Source organism: Natator depressus, chromosome 1 (assembly GCF_965152275.1).
Source record: "Natator depressus isolate rNatDep1 chromosome 1, rNatDep2.hap1, whole genome shotgun sequence".
Lineage (NCBI taxonomy): Eukaryota > Metazoa > Chordata > Testudines > Cheloniidae > Natator > Natator depressus.
Genome location: NC_134234.1, coordinates 264,400,016 through 264,417,501, shown reverse-complemented (window position 1 = coordinate 264,417,501; position 17,486 = coordinate 264,400,016). Strand labels below are relative to the sequence as shown.

The 17,486-nt window shown below is 38.7% G+C and overlaps 1 protein-coding gene across 6 annotated transcripts in view; it reads left to right on the top strand.

Moving 5' to 3' along the window:
- LOC141980544 (dynein axonemal heavy chain 12-like) overlaps positions 1–17,486 on the top strand; it is a 95,006-nt gene that overhangs the window by 67,776 nt on the left and 9,744 nt on the right. For 4 of the 6 annotated variants that reach the window (XM_074941855.1, XM_074941858.1, XM_074941857.1 and 1 more), the window contains 2 exons: positions 1,816–2,007; positions 2,771–2,959. The exons of 1 other annotated variant lie outside the window; for it this stretch is intronic. The gene's annotated coding sequence lies outside the window, so the exon portion shown is untranslated. Of the gene's footprint in view, positions 1–1,815; positions 2,008–2,770; positions 2,960–13,417; positions 13,513–17,486 lie in introns of those variants that run through there. One more of the 6 variants, XM_074941861.1, reaches the window with a different exon arrangement.

The window sequence follows — 17,486 nt, the reverse complement described above, 5'->3', positions numbered from 1 at the left end:
AAGGATCTGTGTATTGCTGGTCTGCCCCGAAGCAGTTCAGGAGGAAGATAGTGACCGTCTGAGGGCTTGGCTCCACAAAAACTGAACCAAAATAATTCAATCCATTTAAATTCATACCTTCCATTGTTTCGGTATAAATCTGCGTGTGGGATGTTCACATGTTGGATAAGAGGCTTTCACCAAAATATCAGTGTGTGTGAATTAAAACCAGTACAGTTATTTTTTATCCAGTTTGTGTGTAGACAAGCCCCCAAAAGGTCACTGTTTCCCTCCCAGTTCCCCCCACTCATCTGGAGAAGGAGTAAACTATACCAGGTTAACATCTTTCCCCATTCCCTTCCCTATTCTGTCCCCTCCTGGCCACCTGCCTCTCCTCCTGCATGGCTAGCCACAGTGCAGGTATCTGGATCAGCTGTAATGGCCACTTCACTGACCCAGCCCTTAGCGGCTCAGTGCATAGTAAAAAGTTCCTATCCTTTTCTATAGCTCTACACTATTAAAATGATAATAAATGTACTATCTCCATTCCATATTCATTTTTTCCTCTCTTTCATCAAAGAAGAATTCATACTGAATTTACTAAGGTAAAGCAGTCCAAGGCATTGTAGTGCAGAAATTAAGGGGCCTGAGGTAGTAGCTCACTGCTGCCTAGTCTTTTCATTTACACTTTAAACAGCCTTCAGAAAGTCAGTCTTCTGCTTGTGGGACCCCAGGAAGAAAGTGAGGTAGAGATGAAAACTATACTTGTGGTGGAGTGACCTAGATGGAACAGCTGGCAAAAATATAGAGGGGATCCTCCAGAGTAATGAATTATACCTTGAGGCTTGGATTAGCAGCATGTTTAACTAAGAGATCCATTTGCTAAAAGGATCATTGCCTGATTCTTAATTATGGGACTTGCAGTCCATTCCACATTTATAAACAACTCATTGTCTCTCTTTTGTGAGGGTGTAGATTACTAATGATTAGCTATCAGCTTTTGCCTCTGAAGTTCTCAAATCTTAAATTTACTGTATAAAAATGATAATCCCGTGTTTGCAAAACTAATTTGTATTGAAATATCATGAATAATCAAATCCACACTAGGTATACCAAATAAATATTGAAATTATAATGTCCAAATTCATTTAAATACATAGAGTATGATATTTAGTACTACCTACTGTAAATTAAACAAGCTTGGTCTTCTCAGACCTGAGTTTCTTTAATAAGATTTCCTTTAACACTAGGTATCCATCACATTTTGCTAATAAAGGGTACCTCTATAATCTCATGCATTTTGTCTCTTCATTACCATTAAATATGCCCATTCCCTCCCATATTGTAAAGTGAAGTGATAAATGAGCAGTAGATGAGTTACGTGTGTGTTTGAGAAATTCTTCATGTACTGATCAACTTCAGTGTGAACCTCTTTTAGTTATTTAAATATGCAATAATTCTTTGATCAATATTAGTTAATAGCATCTTAAATTTCCGTAAATCTCAATACCAATTAATAAATGCAAAATTCAACAAATATTGGTATTCTAAGAGAGTATTAAATTTTCCAGCGAATGGTGAATTGTGCCGTGATGGTGCTTAGTGAAGAGAAGCTCTGAACTACATTTGTTTATATTTACTGATGTAGTAAGGGCATAACAGCAAACCCAACTATGTACAGTACTTGCACACATTCCATTAAAAACAGCTCTGTAATTACTTTAGGGTGGAGGAAAGCACCAGTTGGGTTTTATGTTGTTACTGTAGTGCTTTTGCTACAGTGTGTACTGTTTAAAGCAGCATTAGTGACTGCAGCTTTTGTTTTGCTCTCTTCAGAAAACATTAATCAGGCAGAAGGAAGTTCTTTCAGAGACAGGTCAAATCGGCTGTTTTGATGAAATACAGTGTATGTCAATGTAAAGGAACTATTTGAGAGACTATGGACAACTGCTGTTCAGTTTAACATTTACATGACAAGTGGGTGAATGTCCCTCTCGTATAAGTCAATGCAGAGGAAGTGGAAAAGAGGTGAGGTTATATTGTTGCTTCATACTGCCTTCAGACAGGATGGCAGGGGGAACTTTATATGCTTTTAGTTTGTCTTGGTAAAAGTTAGAAATTGCCTTATCCTAAATTTCAAGATTTGATTATAGTAACAGCAGTCAATGTGGCTAATTGATATTTTAACAGCCAAATACTTCAGAATACTATTTTCTACCATACACTTTAATTTGTTTTCTTTTGAATTCTTTGTGAGGTGGATAAGATGCACTCGATAATGTATTAATACATTTTAGTGGTATTCAACTCAAACAGCTAAATTAAAACTGGAGGTTTGTTAACCCATTTAACTACGGTACTGGAAACTTTAGCATTTTCATACATTCTACACAACTGCAAATTACGCAGTACAGTGTGTGTGTGTATTTCTTTCTGATTCAAATAAATGCTATGCATTTTCAAAATCTTTATTGGGTTAGTCACTGATAATTACAAAGAGTTAATATATTAACATAAATATTTTAGTAGAAATGAGTAATTTTATAATAATCATAGTATACAATGTGGATGTTAAAAAGTTTATTTGAAAGTGAGTATTTCTGAGCTATGGGACGGGAGAGACCTGCTGTAGTCTAAAGAAAAGATAACATGCTATTTTGAAGAGAAATCAATTTTGCTTTATATTGTTCTCTTATGAGAACAAGAATTAGCCTGAGGTAGGCAAAATGGTAGATTAATTTTAGACATCTGTTAAAAATCAATAATTCCCTTTGTCAATCTTTTTCATCAGGTTCAGAATTTATGGAAGACTAGCTACAAACTGACAAAGGTATTTTGTCAGCTAGACTTGCATAGCCTTTTGAAAGTGCCCACAACTATGAAAACAAAAGCTGAAGAATTTAAAATCAACATGTCACTTATAAAAGCTCTGTGTACACCTGGGATTTAGCCAAGACCCTGGAATATGATGAGTCAAAAGGTATGTGTTTGTTGTCATGAGTGTTCCTACTTTGAATGTATTGTCTAATACAAATTAAATATTGCCTTTGATATTAATGTACAGTTGTCCCTGTGCTTTACTAAATGTTGTTCGGTGAAAATGTAGAAAAAAACCAGGGGAACTGGTATTTAGTAAGAGGCTTTGAAAACAGAGCTGTAGAAATTTAAAGTTAAGTAATTTGTAACCTGGAGTATTTTGGTGTAATTTGGTATTTACTATTTTACACTGTTAAGATGAGGTGAACATGGGAAGAGAGCTCTTACATGAATGGGAGAAAAGAGAGACATTTTTAGTGGTGGTTTCTTGAAGATAGCTAACATATACCTTCTCTGAAGAAAAGAAAATGAAAATGTGCTGAGGGCATTTTCATTAAGAAATTGCTAGACAGGATATGAGAGCATGTTTGACCAGCATAGCCCATAAATACACAAATATTTGAAGAAACAACCTTGTAAGTCCTGTCTGATGATATTAAACCTCTATTCAGACATGAAACAACTGTTCTATATGGAAACATTGAGGAATACATTTAAACAAAAAATACAGTCCTATTTCTGAAAATACAGGCCAATTAAACAGTGAGATTTAATTTAGATATTTTTCACTGAGGCTACATCAGGTATGTATTAGTGCTGATTTACCCTTTATTTCCTCATCTTATCTGCAAAAAGAGACTCATGCTTATTGGAATATTACTGAAGAATCTAGCTTTCCCCCCAAATTACACACTTTTTGCATAAATGTGCCTAATTACCTGAATTCAGTTTTGATTAGCAGTGTTAATTGATGCAGCTGTGGATGGGATCTGTTTACCTAAATTACCATGTGCAAACAGCAATACGTCTGAAAGTGAATATGCTAAACTGAAAATACTAATTAACTAAGACAAATTGTTATTCAAGTCACATCTCAGAGCTTTTTAATGAAAGCCTGGATGTGTCAGAGCTTTATAATATTCAGACAGAAATGTCTATATTACATATGATTTCTAAATTTAATTCCTGGGAACAGATGGGATGTCGGCCGGGGTTCTTTTGAGTTGCTTCCAGTATTAATGTGAAAATTTTACTCTATTGGCAACATTCATGGTGGGTGTTTGTTTGTGTGTGTGCGTGTGTGAGGGAAAAAGAGAGAGAGAGAGAGAAACTCACTCTGCTTTGACAATGTGCCAACCCAGTGCATCGAGACTGGTCTATTTTTTGACCAATATATTTGCAAATTTTATCCACACACTGTCCCCAAAATGAAGATAAATATACTATCTTGCAAATTTAATAAAATCAGTTAGTAAATTTAATCACACCATGTAACAGAAAGGTTAAACAGGCTGCTCTCAATGAAAGATTTTTTTTTTCATTTTTTGCAACAACAACCTGTCAGCTTTCAGTTTAAGAGGAGGAGTGGTGTGTGCTAGCAAATACACATTCTTTGCCTTTAAAACTGTCATAGGACAGAGTATTAAAAAATTAATAGAATGACAAACAAGTGAAAATTCATTATTTCTGTGCTTACCTTTTGTATGAAGTTCTCTTCCATTGATAATGAGAGTAACTACCATTACTGTTAATAGGAGTTATATAAATTGGAGCAGAGACCCCTAATATTATAAATATGAGCCCTTTTCTTATACCACAGTTTGTGTTCCTGAAAAACAAAATGGTAGAATACCAGTAATGACAACATGAGTGACTGTTTTCAATTGTAGACCTTGAAATGGAATTACATTAAACTATATTCCAAAAGTGTCACACAATGGTCTTTTTTTTATATGTTGTTTTATTTTAAATTCAACAATGCAGAATCTGGTATACAGACAATGTATTGTCCACTAGTTAGAGTGGATATTACAATGTAAATATGCTGCAGTCTAGTACCAAGGAGCATTAAGCACATATGGAATGACTTAAACCAAAGTGAAGAATGAATGTCAGAATAATATGTGTACTCTATATGCGCATTCTCCAACCTATTTATTCTTATGTTTGTGTGAGAGTTAAAATTTCAGCAGGTCTGTAATGGGGACCCATCAGCGTCAATGCAAAGCCCAATAATTTCTTCATAAGCTTTCTGTACTGTACTGTCAAAATGCAAAGCACAGATTACAAATATTGTGCCTAATTATTAATATGAAAAGAATTATTACAGTTGTAATGGCTTAATTGACAGATTTCGACATCGCTACCATAATTTTCTCAATTTTGATAATAGGACTAGTAAATTTAGACATGGAGGGTTGTATTTTTTAAAATTGTTGCCAAATTATTATTCCTGGCGAGTGAGCCACATTTTGTTCTCTGTTACACCAGGGTAAATATAGAGTAGCTCCATTTATTCCAATGAAGTTACTCAGATTTGCAACAGTGTAATGGAGAGCAAAATTTGTCCCTAGTATTGTATGTGTATTGGATGCACAATATTATTTTCAAACGTGCAACAGTCTTGCTTTTGCACAAGTAAATGTGTGCAACTAATCATGTTGTCAGCCAGGCAAGCATTATCTACGTCACTGTAAGTTCTAGTAATTTACTAGATGATGTACCAGGAAATTTCAGTCAAGCCTTCTTTTAGTTAGGTAGGCTCTCCTCACATGAAAACCAGCATATCTAATGATTACTTCCTATACTTTTCCTCAGTCTGTGCTTAATGTACTCAGTATTTTACAAACAACAATAAATGTGTGTGTTTGAAAAATTAAGAGACTGAGTTGGAAGACGCTACTCTAAACATGTCTGGCAGGTTTAAATATATACTTTCACTTTGTGTTAAAATGCATACAAAAACCAAAACCTGTAAACCACCAGAACATTGATCTTGGTGATTGCCACTATGTAGACTATAGCATCTGATCTCCTCTCCTGCATGGAGCCAATAGGGTTCACACAAAATATATCTGGTCCCATATGTTCAACATGCTAGATTGATCTTTTAGCCTAGGAATGAATGTTGGAGACTTAACAAGCATTCCTCTCCTCTGATCTGATCACTACCTCACGTAGGTGGAGATCATTACCTTTCTCCTTCCATTAGGAGAGCAAATCAACAACGCTGGTTCACCCTGAAGGTTCTTGAATCTATCTATCTTATAATATTTTCTAGAAATGCAAATTATCCAGCTGCAAGGCCCTCCTTTCTCAGCAACCATGAAGATTTCCACTGACAAATTACTGAGGCAAAAGAGTAGAACACTAATGAGCAAGCCAAGTCTGTGCCACTGCAGTAATAGAAGTAAAGCAACAATTCTTCTCCTCCACCAACACAGCTGCAAAATCATGACTGGCTGACCTATTCTGTATAGTGAAATGGCTCTTCAATCCAGAGTCTATAACCCAGATACTTCACCCAAGCACTAACTACTGCAAATTCAGATATTTCTTGGGGAGGGGTGGAAATTCCAGCCCTTCCCGCAGCAGGGACCCCATTCTGGTTTTCGCTTGTGCCCCCCCTGCACCTCCCACAAGAGCCCCGGGAATCTCTTACCCACACAGTGTGTGAGTCTGTGCCTCCTGGAGTTGAGTTCTCAGAGGGTTTCCCTGTGCTCTGCCGTCCAGGAAAAGACTCCCAGTGTGCCAAGTTGCAACACCAGTTGGCCTAGCTGTCCCTCCATCGTCTGGCCAGACTGGCAGCCAGGCCAAATTTAAGTGGTGTTGAGATCCTGTGCACCAGGCTGCAATGCAATTTAGCTTGGCCTCCCCTCCCTCTGTCTGGAGGGGCAGCTGAGTCAAATTTCAGTGGTGGTGTGACCATGGAAGACGGAGTGATGCTCTGGCCATTCCAGCAGCAGCTCTACAGATTTAGCATGGGAACGCTGCTTTGAAGCGGTGGGCCTTGGCCCCCCGGCTCCGCAGCCTGTGGAACTTCGAGCAAGTGCAAAAACTTGGGGGAAGGTGGGACGTTTGCCCCCTCCCCCAGCCTCTCCTAACTGGTGCCACTGCTGCAAAGAGCTCTTATGTTACTTTGCGGGGGAGATAAATCAAATATGATGGGATTTTACAGAGCTAGAGAAGTCCATAACTTCTCTAACTTGGCAATAACCAGCCACCATCCCCAGTGCAGATTGCGCCCATCATGCAAGGGGAAGCTCAAGAAGATTTAGGAATATTTGACCCACCACCTTAAAAACACATCAGTGCTCATCCAGGCTGGTGAATGCCAGGAAAGAACAAGTGTGTACATTGCTAATGGAAATTATCAATGGCTCCTTCAGAGAATTGAACCTGGCAACTTTCCTGTAAAGTGCCATCCATTCACTGAGCAATGTGCATTCTCAGAGGCCTGCTTGACTCTTCATATAGTGCAGGAGACCAGCCTGCATCAGCCTTCTCCATCCATTCTGTGCACAGAAGGATCTGACCATAATGATCTGTATTTGTCATCTAGAAGCTGCATTACTGTAACTGTGTTCTGATCTCCCGCACTGGATCTCAGGCTTCTTCTGTGCCAATTCACTCCCTTGGTTGTGGTCTTCAGAACTAGAAATGGGTCAGTACCCTGCTATATCAGTGACTACTTTCCATCCATGGCTCACCAAGACATACGCATCTCACAAAGCTTAGGATGAAATGTGTGAGTATTGTATATGGCAATCAGATAGAAGTACCTTTATAGACTAATTTTGGGGGATGTTTCCAAATGGTGAGGTTCGTTAACCTGTGAAGAAGTCTTTTGAGGGAAGCGTTGGAAGCATTATTACAAGAGTCATTTCAAATTAGATTGAACCAAAGAACTCAAAAATATACTGTTGGAAATAATTATTCTTTGGCAGCAGGATAGACAAAAGTGATAAAGGCTTTTCTGTATTGAATTTTTAATTCATTAAAGGCCCAAACCTTCAAGGTGCTAAGCACTTCCTGAAGACAATTAGAGTTGAGGGCACTCATCACCATGGAAAACTGGGCCCTACAGCTGTTCATTCAAAGGCTATAGGCACTGAGCTTTTGCTTTTATTGGTAACATACAACATAGAACAACTCCTCTGTTTTTAACCTTTCAGATCTTCAAGACACAGTTAATCCATCATTATCTATTTGTTGTAGATTTATTAATAAATTGTTCCATAGTGACATGTCAAAAAGAATAATAGCTGTGTCCCTGTGGATTAATTTTTCCATGGGATTGTCTCCTAAATTTATTTTTCCAAAGCAAACACATAGGTTCTTCTTGCTAATGTGAGGGAATAGAGATAGTCCTCCTGCAATTTATATAATTTTAGGCGCTTCCATGTTTCTTACTCTTGGATTTAATGTATAAAATTACATAATTCAAAATAAGGACTTCTAAAATTTTATTTCCTGTCTGTGTTTTTATCACCATCCTTTCTCCAAGTATGTTTGAAAGGTGCATAATATTGAGTATTGCGTATTACTGAATATGCCTGTTTAACAATACTTCTCCTTCTCCCTCCATGGAGTTCTATGCCTTCAATTCCATCCTCAGACCCTGTGCCCCTCCCTCTTTCCCAGGATCTCACCAACTTCTTTAAGAAGATTGGAACCATAGAACACTAGTGTTCAATACTGTGTTTCTCCTTTCACTCCAGTTGCTAACCTTGAGCTATCTCACAATTACTTTCACTCGATTTCCTTTACATGCCCCTGACCTTATGTCCTCACTAACTAACCACATCTCTCTCCTTCACCCTAAACCTCTCAGTATCCTCTCATCTTTTTCCTTACCCTCAGTGTAGTATCCCTCCTCCAAATGCTGAGTTTTGAACGCACCTGTCTGTTAAACTGCTGCCGCTCCTCCCTTCATCTTTAAACTCCTTGGTAGGCAATATATAATCTCTGTCTTGATTTACCAGTATTACTGCTGTTTGTTTCTGCTAGCACCCTAATGGTATTAAAAGAAGGCACTGACATTGTCACAAGGCATTTCCTTCTCTCCTGATTCCCTCCTGGTATTCCTTATGTTCCACTGAAATGTCTCTCAGTGAAATATTTGGTTACCTCTTCCTGGACAAGTCTGAGGGCCTTTACTCTGTGCTCAACCTCCTTAATCTTTCTGCAAAGTGATCTGAGAGACTGGAGAGTAAGGGGCCATGAAAGCAAAGGGAGATCAGAGTATCAAGGAGGAAAGAGTGGCCTCTGTTCTTGGTACCCTCCTTTACTCCCAAATCCTCCTTTCTGTCTGTTCTATATAGGTTCTTATGCTTGCCCCATCACCATAGTCTCTGGGTGCCTTCCACTAGTGAATTCAATGGCATGACTAACATTCTTTCTCTCATCCTCTCCCCAGGGGAGTTGTTGACCATGGTCTTCGTGCTGGAGCTTTAGGCTATGATTTAAAAATGCTGGGCCCAGGCCATTGATCACCTTGAAGTTAAGGACCAAGACCTTGAACTTGACTCGTTATTCAGTGTAGGGAGTGGAGGATGGGTGTGATGTGCTTACGATAGCCTGTATTGCTGAGGTTACTCACTGCAATATTTTGAACTAGTTGGAGTTTCCGTGGGCTGATGGCTTTATGCCCAGGTGTATTGCATCTTTGTAGTCCAGATGGGAGGTGACGAAGGCATGTGTAACTGAGGCCAAGTCATTATCTGCCAGGATCGAACAATCTCTTGGCCAGATGGAGACGACAGAAAGTGTTGTTTTGGGATGCTGCCATGTGAGAGCTTAGCATCAGTGCTGAATCCAGGAACTCTCTTAAACTATGGACTGAATTGACCAGCTAAGAGCATGTGCCCTCAAAAAGAGGAGACTGCACCATGGCTGCAAACTCTTCCAAATGCTTTTCTCTGTCTACTGGTGTAACCTGAATCTTGTGCAGGTTCAGCTTCAACCAACTGTTCTTGATCCAGGGGCTGATCTTGTCCAAGCTTTGGGCCATCTTGGTGGTATGGTCATATAGAGTGAAAGATAAGTAGAGCTGTATATCATCTGCATAATGTTGGTCCAACTCTGTGCAAATGAAACATTTGTCCATGTCCTAGTTATCTTCCATCTTGATTACTGCAACTTCTTCCTTTCTGTCCTCTTTGACCCCACATTTATCTCTCCCAGCCAGCTCAAAAGATAGTTTCTAAAATTATCTTCTTCAGCCTTTGATTGGACCACACCATTCATGTTGCATTTCTGTACACAGAGGAAAACATATGCTTTCAATCAAAACATACATTTATTTTAGATTATGGAAAACAGGAAGAAAGAACAAAAGTAAAGTCTCCATGGGAGAATGTGTCTCCTAAGACTCTGCATCAACTCTGCCTTTCACAGTGGTTCCCTGTGTCTGCAGGCAGCAGTGTTCATATGTATTTAAAGTTGTAGTACAAAGTACACTAGTCATGTAATTAAATGTGCCACAATTCCCCTCTTTAATCACTCTATTTGGCTCTCCTTTGCATACCATATTAAGTTCAAACTTTGCGTCCTCATCTTTTAGACCTCACCTAACACCACTCTAGTCTTTATCTTGGGTCTTGTCTCCTATTGTTACCCATTTGTTCCCTTCACTACCCCCAATTTCTTTCTTTCTTTCTTTCTTTCTTTCTTTCTTTCTTTCTTTCTTTCTTTCTTTCTTTCACTGATTCAGACATCAATACACTGAAATGTCTAATAACGAAACACTTGAAATGTTTCCTCTGTCAGCTCTGTGAATTGAGATAAGAGCTGGCTGTGTTTCTTAGCATATGGTTTGAATTTTCATTTTAGTAGCTGATCAGACTATTGAGATTTACATACCATATCTCTGCAAACAACTGCTTTTCAGTTGTGAGCAAGTTCTGGTGTAGCATCTTTATACTGTGATAGGCTCAGACTTTTCCATTTTAGTATAATTGTAATTTTCTGAAATGACAGATTTTCAAAAACAATATTGCATGAATAGATTGAATTATGCTATGGTGTGTTTAGACTGATGAAAGAATTATCTAAGTAGTTTCGCTATTTTACACTGTGTACTCTCTCTCTCTCTGTGTATGTACATGTTCGCGAATGTGTGCTTGCAAATGTCCTCCTCTCTCTGTGATATACCCATGTGCACCCCCACCCACCGTCAACATATAACCATGTGAAAAATTGCTTTTATGCTGTCCCTTTAAGCACCTCACCTGCCCTTTTTCCTCTAGTTCATCTAATTAGGACTACTAATGTTCCAATGCTCTGAGCATCCTTAAACAGCAACCATTTTCTTTTCACAAAATAACCTGCCAGAGAAGTGTTTTTCTTTCCCCCTTACATGGGGATTTCCCCCGCTTCGTTATATTGGTCTCAGGAGCAGGATGAGGCAATGTTCAGGTCTGAATAAATGACACTTCTAAAATCTAATATCTCTCCACCTACCAGGCCTACCAAGTGAGAATTATACCTTTAGAAAGTAGAAAAAAGAGATTCCCAATGGCATGCAAAATACTTGCTTCTAAACTTATCAGGCCCTGAGATGTCACACACAAAATCTGGGCATTATAATGTATAGACAAACTATTTTTGTTAATTCGTAGAGATTTGTAAATGTGGTTGCTTATAATTGTCATCTCTTTCTATGGCCTGTACAATTGGACTGGAGTGTAGTAACACATAATAAACATATGCAACCTTAATTCTGCCCCCTTGTGCATATGCATTATATGTCTTCAGTTACATGATCAGATACTGTTTTTCCCTGCAGGGTGTCTCCTTCATTCAGTTAAAAAGGGACTTGGGCAAGTCACTTCACCGCCTCTCTTTTTCGCTTCTGTCCTTTCTTTGTCTTGTCTATTTAAGTTGTAAGCTCTTTGGTAGAGCTGGTTGAAAAAAGGATATATTAATGAGTTTGTACACTTCTACCATGGGCCCGTAATCTAGATAGGGGGCTTAGGCACTACTGAAATACAAATAATAGAAAAAAAAATGATAATTCACCTAAAAGGGGAGATCTAGGACAGAGGTATAACTACCTTTAAATGCCAACAGTACCACTTTAAACTTCATGCCTGTGTGTCAGCAATAAATGTACTGTACATGAACCAATAATGGAATGACATGAGAATAGCAAGAACAATAAGAAAATTATCTAACAGCATCATTTTAAATTTCATCGCAAGCTCTTCAGGGCAAGAACCGTGTCTACTTCTGTTTGTACAGTACAAAGTACAACAGTTCCCTGATCCTGGTCATTGCCTCTGGGTGCTGGTGTAATACAAATATTGTAAATAATGTACTATGAGTAAAGATTGGAGGCTGTGCATGAAGGAAAAAGGATGGCTGGCTAAAAGGAAATAAATATTACAGTTATTGAAATAATGATGCAACTAAACCAGGAGCCAATTTTTATCAGCTGAGAAGGCACCAAAAGCAATGTATTTCAGCAGTATTAAAGAAATGAAGTCATCAGTATCAAATCCCTCTGCTAATATTAGACGATAGAGAAAGGTTGGGATCAAAAAGGTGTCTCTGCCACTGCTACTGGGTAAATGGTTCGACAGTTAACTTCTAAATCTTGAAAGCAGTGAGATTAAGTTGAGAATCTGAGGGCTGAACAAGATTTCCATCTTGCCAGTATGTAACTTAAGAAAGAAACGCAAGACATCTGCACCCTGTGATATGAGCCTTAAGTTGGATAATATGATCATGGACAATATCAGAAAAACTAGTAAATAAATAATAAATCTGAATATCATCAGGATTTTAATGTTACCTTAATCCCCCACAGTGAATGCAGTAGGAATTCCATTTTGGACTTGATAGTGCATTTCACATAAAATGTGACGGAAAGGCTATTTAATATCTCTGTGTGAAGGTCTGCATATTCAAACTTGTTTTATCTGTAGTGGTATGCGTTGTAAAATCTATGACCTTTACAGCAACAGTCTTATTTCAAGAAGTAACTTTTAGCTGCTGTTCTGATGGGAACTAGTAATTCTCTGTCTCGTTTTGATGTTCTCTGTGGGGGTTTTGCCTGAATAATGACTGCAGGATTTGGGTGTTTCTTTGTTTTGATAAATGTACAAAACTTTAACAGCAAGATGGATGCTCAGATACCACCTTGATGGACATGGCATAAGAATCTAGATTAAAAGTAAGGCTCAAAAAACACTATGCTATCAGTTCCAGGAGTTATAGGCAAGGGTAGGGGTTTGATCTGCATACAGAGTTTCCTTCCCCTACCATGGGCCCTCTCTTTGGGTTGGAAGGAACTGGGGTCTGGGGCTCCCTGATTCTCACCCTACTCGGTGTCTTGATTGGCTGCTGCAGGGATGCAGGGACCCTGACTGGTTTGGTGCTCTCCTGTTCCCTGAGTGGGGTCTTGAAATTTTTTCCAGGCCAGCAGCCATTTTGAGTTTGCTGTTACTTATCCTCCCTCCCTGTGGTTACTTTAGTCTGATCTCAACTTCCTGGGATGCAGAGGGCTTTTGCTAATTGTCTTTTGGGGTTATGAAGGGATTTTTTTTAATCTTCTTTCTGACTCATGAGGTTTGGTTTCCTGAAGTTTTATATAAAATGTTTCTGTCATAATATTTTCAGGAGTCCAGCATATAGGAGTTTGCAAAGTCCAGCTGGCACGTTGACAGACCCGTAAGGCTCTGGCTGGTGGAGGGGCTTGGTATAGTAAGCAGGGTATGTTTCTCTAGGATTTGTGCATTCTAAGGCCTCCCTTAATCAGTTCAGCCATCACTTCACTGTGAGGTAGGAATTTGGCTGCAAGGCCAATTTCCTTTTCATTGCAGGGGTGCAGCTGGCTTACATTTTGATGTTTTATAGGTCCTGCAGTTGGTATACAGGCCAGTTTTGGAGTGCAGTGGTATTTACCTGCTTGCTAGCATTGGGGTGATTAAGGATTTTCTGATTCTAATTGGCTGGTCAGAGTTAATAAAATTAGGGCCTCATTTTAACCATATGTATTTATTCTGCGCCCTATTCAAGGTGCGTGTCAGTCATGTGCTCTTCTCCCGGGGTAAGAATTCTGCTGACTTCAATGGGAGCAGAATTAGGCCAACGCAGGGAGTGTTTGAAAATCTGACCCATGAATTTGAGGCAAAACTATGCAACCACGAATGATTTTATGAAAGTCAGGCATTTCAGGCTGCACCAATGTAAATAATACTATATGTGATGTAAAATATTATTGTTTGGACTTTGATAGAACTAATAACCCAATTCCAGGTAGTTAAAGAAGGCTTAGAATTGGAAAAATGCATTTTTAAAAACATCTGTAAGGCAGTGGCAGCGTGAGTGAAACATATTGTAGTGTAAGAATAATTTAGAATTTATCAGTTCAGGTTCCATCACAATATAACACTAAGCCCAGTAATTTCTATCATTTTTGAAGCTGTAGCTTTTTTCACATGGTGAAGATGTAAACCCATAGCCCCCAGAGATCATTTTTAAATGGCCTCTAAATGTTCATCTACTATTATTCACATTCACTTGCATAGGTAAATAGAATTTAGACATACAATCTAGATAGAGGCATACAGACTGGGTAGCTGAACATCCAGTTTGCATTTACAAACTACATTATTTACCTGTATAAATAACTGTGCAAGTTTGGGTGCATAAATTTAGAGGCTGATTTGAGGTCTCTGAAAATGTGGCCCACAATAAATGAGCAAAATGACTCACCTGTTAGTTCGTCAAATTTAGGGCCAAACTTCAGATCTCCATATAGGATTTTTTTTGTTAGCTAGTCTTTTTTCTTGTCTTACATTTTGGGGGTTTCTTTGCTTTCAGTGAAAAAGCAGTGAATCTCTGAAGTTTTTTCTCTGTCCATTGTATTTGGTAGTAACTCTCTTTTAGATTGAAGAGTGTTTCAATTGTTTTCAGGCTAAGACGTTATAGTTTCAAATTGTGCTACTTAGGTTGGATTCAACACATGACCCTCCAGGAAGGATCTTCTCTGGAGGAAGTTTTAGAGGTTGCCCTTGAAAAATATTTGGAAGATTTAAGCCATGTTAGCTCCCAAGCCAGGAAAGAACATGCTTTGGAGAAAGTCCTTAACAAAATGAAAATGGATTGGAAAGGTGTTTATTTTAGTTTTTCATCTTACAAAGACACAGGAATTCTTGTTCTAACAGCTGTAGTATGCATATAAAAGCATATGAATCTTAAATTGAAATGCTGAAGAAACTGTGTACAAAATCTTATTTTACCTTGTTAGAAGAGCTTTAATTAGTTCCTTTAATGACTGGAGGAGAGTGGTTTCTCTTGGTTTTTTTTTCCCCCTCTAAACATGCATGAAACATTATCAGCTCCCGCTGAAGCACATACAATATTTTAATTGCATTTCATTGTTCCCAAACCTAATTTGTTGAAAGTTAATTCTAATGATATCAGTGCCTGAGCTGAATCAGTGCTCACATGAGAGATTTGGTAAAATGAAATTTTTATACACAGTCAGTCCACCAGCTTTTTCGAACTACTTTTATTATCTGTCTTTAGGAAGATCTAATTTATTTTTAAGAGTGAGCTGCTGTTTAAAACATAAACATTACAACTAACCAGTGAATGATAACTTTTTTCAGAGTACTCAACTCTCATGTATAAAAAATAACAAGGGATTCAAAAAGCTGTGTTTCTCAGAGTGATTTTTAAAATAGAATGGTTTGGTGATTGTGAATATTGGAATGGACATATTTTGAAGGCATCAAGTCTGGTTGAGCTATCCCCAGTATAATACCCAGAGTTGCATGTCTCTTCTGTGCTTTCCTTGAGCACTTTTCATTTTATTTTGAAAGGGTTTGCCATTTATTTATTTCCATCTATAGGATTTTAACAAGAGACAAATAATAAAACTAGCACCTAACAGCTAACCCTGCTCATGAGAATCAACTCTCAACAAAGATTCTCCACCCACACATAACCCTCAGCCTCCTTCTGCTACATGCAAAGTAAGTAGATATTCTTTGTAGTAAGCCATGCAAGTGAACAACATTGGCTGGGCTAGAGCAGTGGAGGAAGTTGGTTCCAAGCCACAGGTCTCTCATAGAGGACGCTGTAATCAAGATGGATCCAGCTCAGGCATCTCTACTGACCACAAGGACAGAGGCACATCTTAAGTAGGAGGGTCCCAAGCCATTTAGAACTTTATAGGTTAAAATCAATGCCTTAAACTCCATCTGGAAACCAGTAATCAGCCAATGCAGATTGCCAAGCACTGGTGTGATGTGTAGCCAGTAGGAAGCAAGCTTAAACAGACCTTCACTTTCACCACCTCCACCTCTACCATTTTAGGTTTATGGGTTGATTTAACGTGAAGTGCCATGCAGGGCACATTTCAGTAATCCAGTCTTCAGGAAACAAAGGCACAGATCAAAATAGCACAAGGCCCGCATGTGAAAAAAATGGTTGCAATCTCCTGGCCTGACAGGTGAAAAAAGCATGCCTGACCACTGATCCTATATGATCATTTGGCAGCATCTGGGGATCTAACTTTGCTCCCAGATTCACAGATTTTAATTCGAGAAGGGACCAATCTGATTTCTGCATCGGAATTAGAGCATATCTTTCTATCCCAGTGATGGATTAAGCCCACTGTTAAACAGTCACATCTTATTTCCGGTTTCAGCTTTGAACTTTGCTGAGTTCAACTTCCAGCCCTCAACACTGGGATCACAGTATGAATCACAAAAGTCGGGCAGTGTTTCATCCTCACCATTTCTTCTGGTTGCTTCTCGCAGCATGGAAACACTCAGATACAATGGCGATGGACAAGTATTTAAAAACCTAGATAGATGGCATCACTTCAGTCTTCTCTGGATCGAGCTTCAGCAAGATAGCTCCCATCCATGTGTCCCAATGGCTGGCTCGCTCAGTTGAGAAAGAGCAAGATGGGTGCTGTCAGCATACTGAAAATGCCATAAGCCTATCTTGTGGCAAACACCTGTGGAAATGGGAGAGATGGGACTGTATGCAACTCCATATAACAGTGCCCTTTTGGTAGTAGGAGCAATTGCCCCACACCGCCTTCTGGGGAATGTTCAACAAGGAAAGAACAAAACTATAAATGAGCAGCACAACTCACTCCTGCTGACCAAAGACAAGTCAGTACCTCATTATTGATGGTATCAAAGCTCTCAAAACAAATAATTCTAAAAATAGTGAAACAGAACCTCTGTTAATGCCATTGAGCTCTTTTTAATACATCTAGTGCATGGAATCGCTCCTCTAGAAGTTGTTGTTCTTTGCAGCTATTAACACTGCTTGTTGGAGGAGTCAAGACAAATGTACAGGAACCAGAAGTACTAAGCTAGAAGAAGGCCACTTTTGCAAAGAGGGAACTGAGTAGGGACAGACAAAATATGGTGTCAAAATATGTAGACAGGACACTCTTTTAAAAAATTGAGACCTGGCTCCTTAAATTGTGATATATAAATAGTCCTCATTTTCAGCATGCAGGAGCTTTCCTGTGGAGAAATTTGTAGAACAGATGAGCTCATCATTGGCTGAGCTCAAAGCAAGAGAGTAACAGAAACTTAATTTCTGTGCCAGTCCTTCTGTTTGCAAAATAATGTTAGAGAAAATCAAAATATTGTTGTTATGTAGCCCACAAAGAATGTTGTGGGTGCTCCCATGCCTTTACACATCTCTCCCGT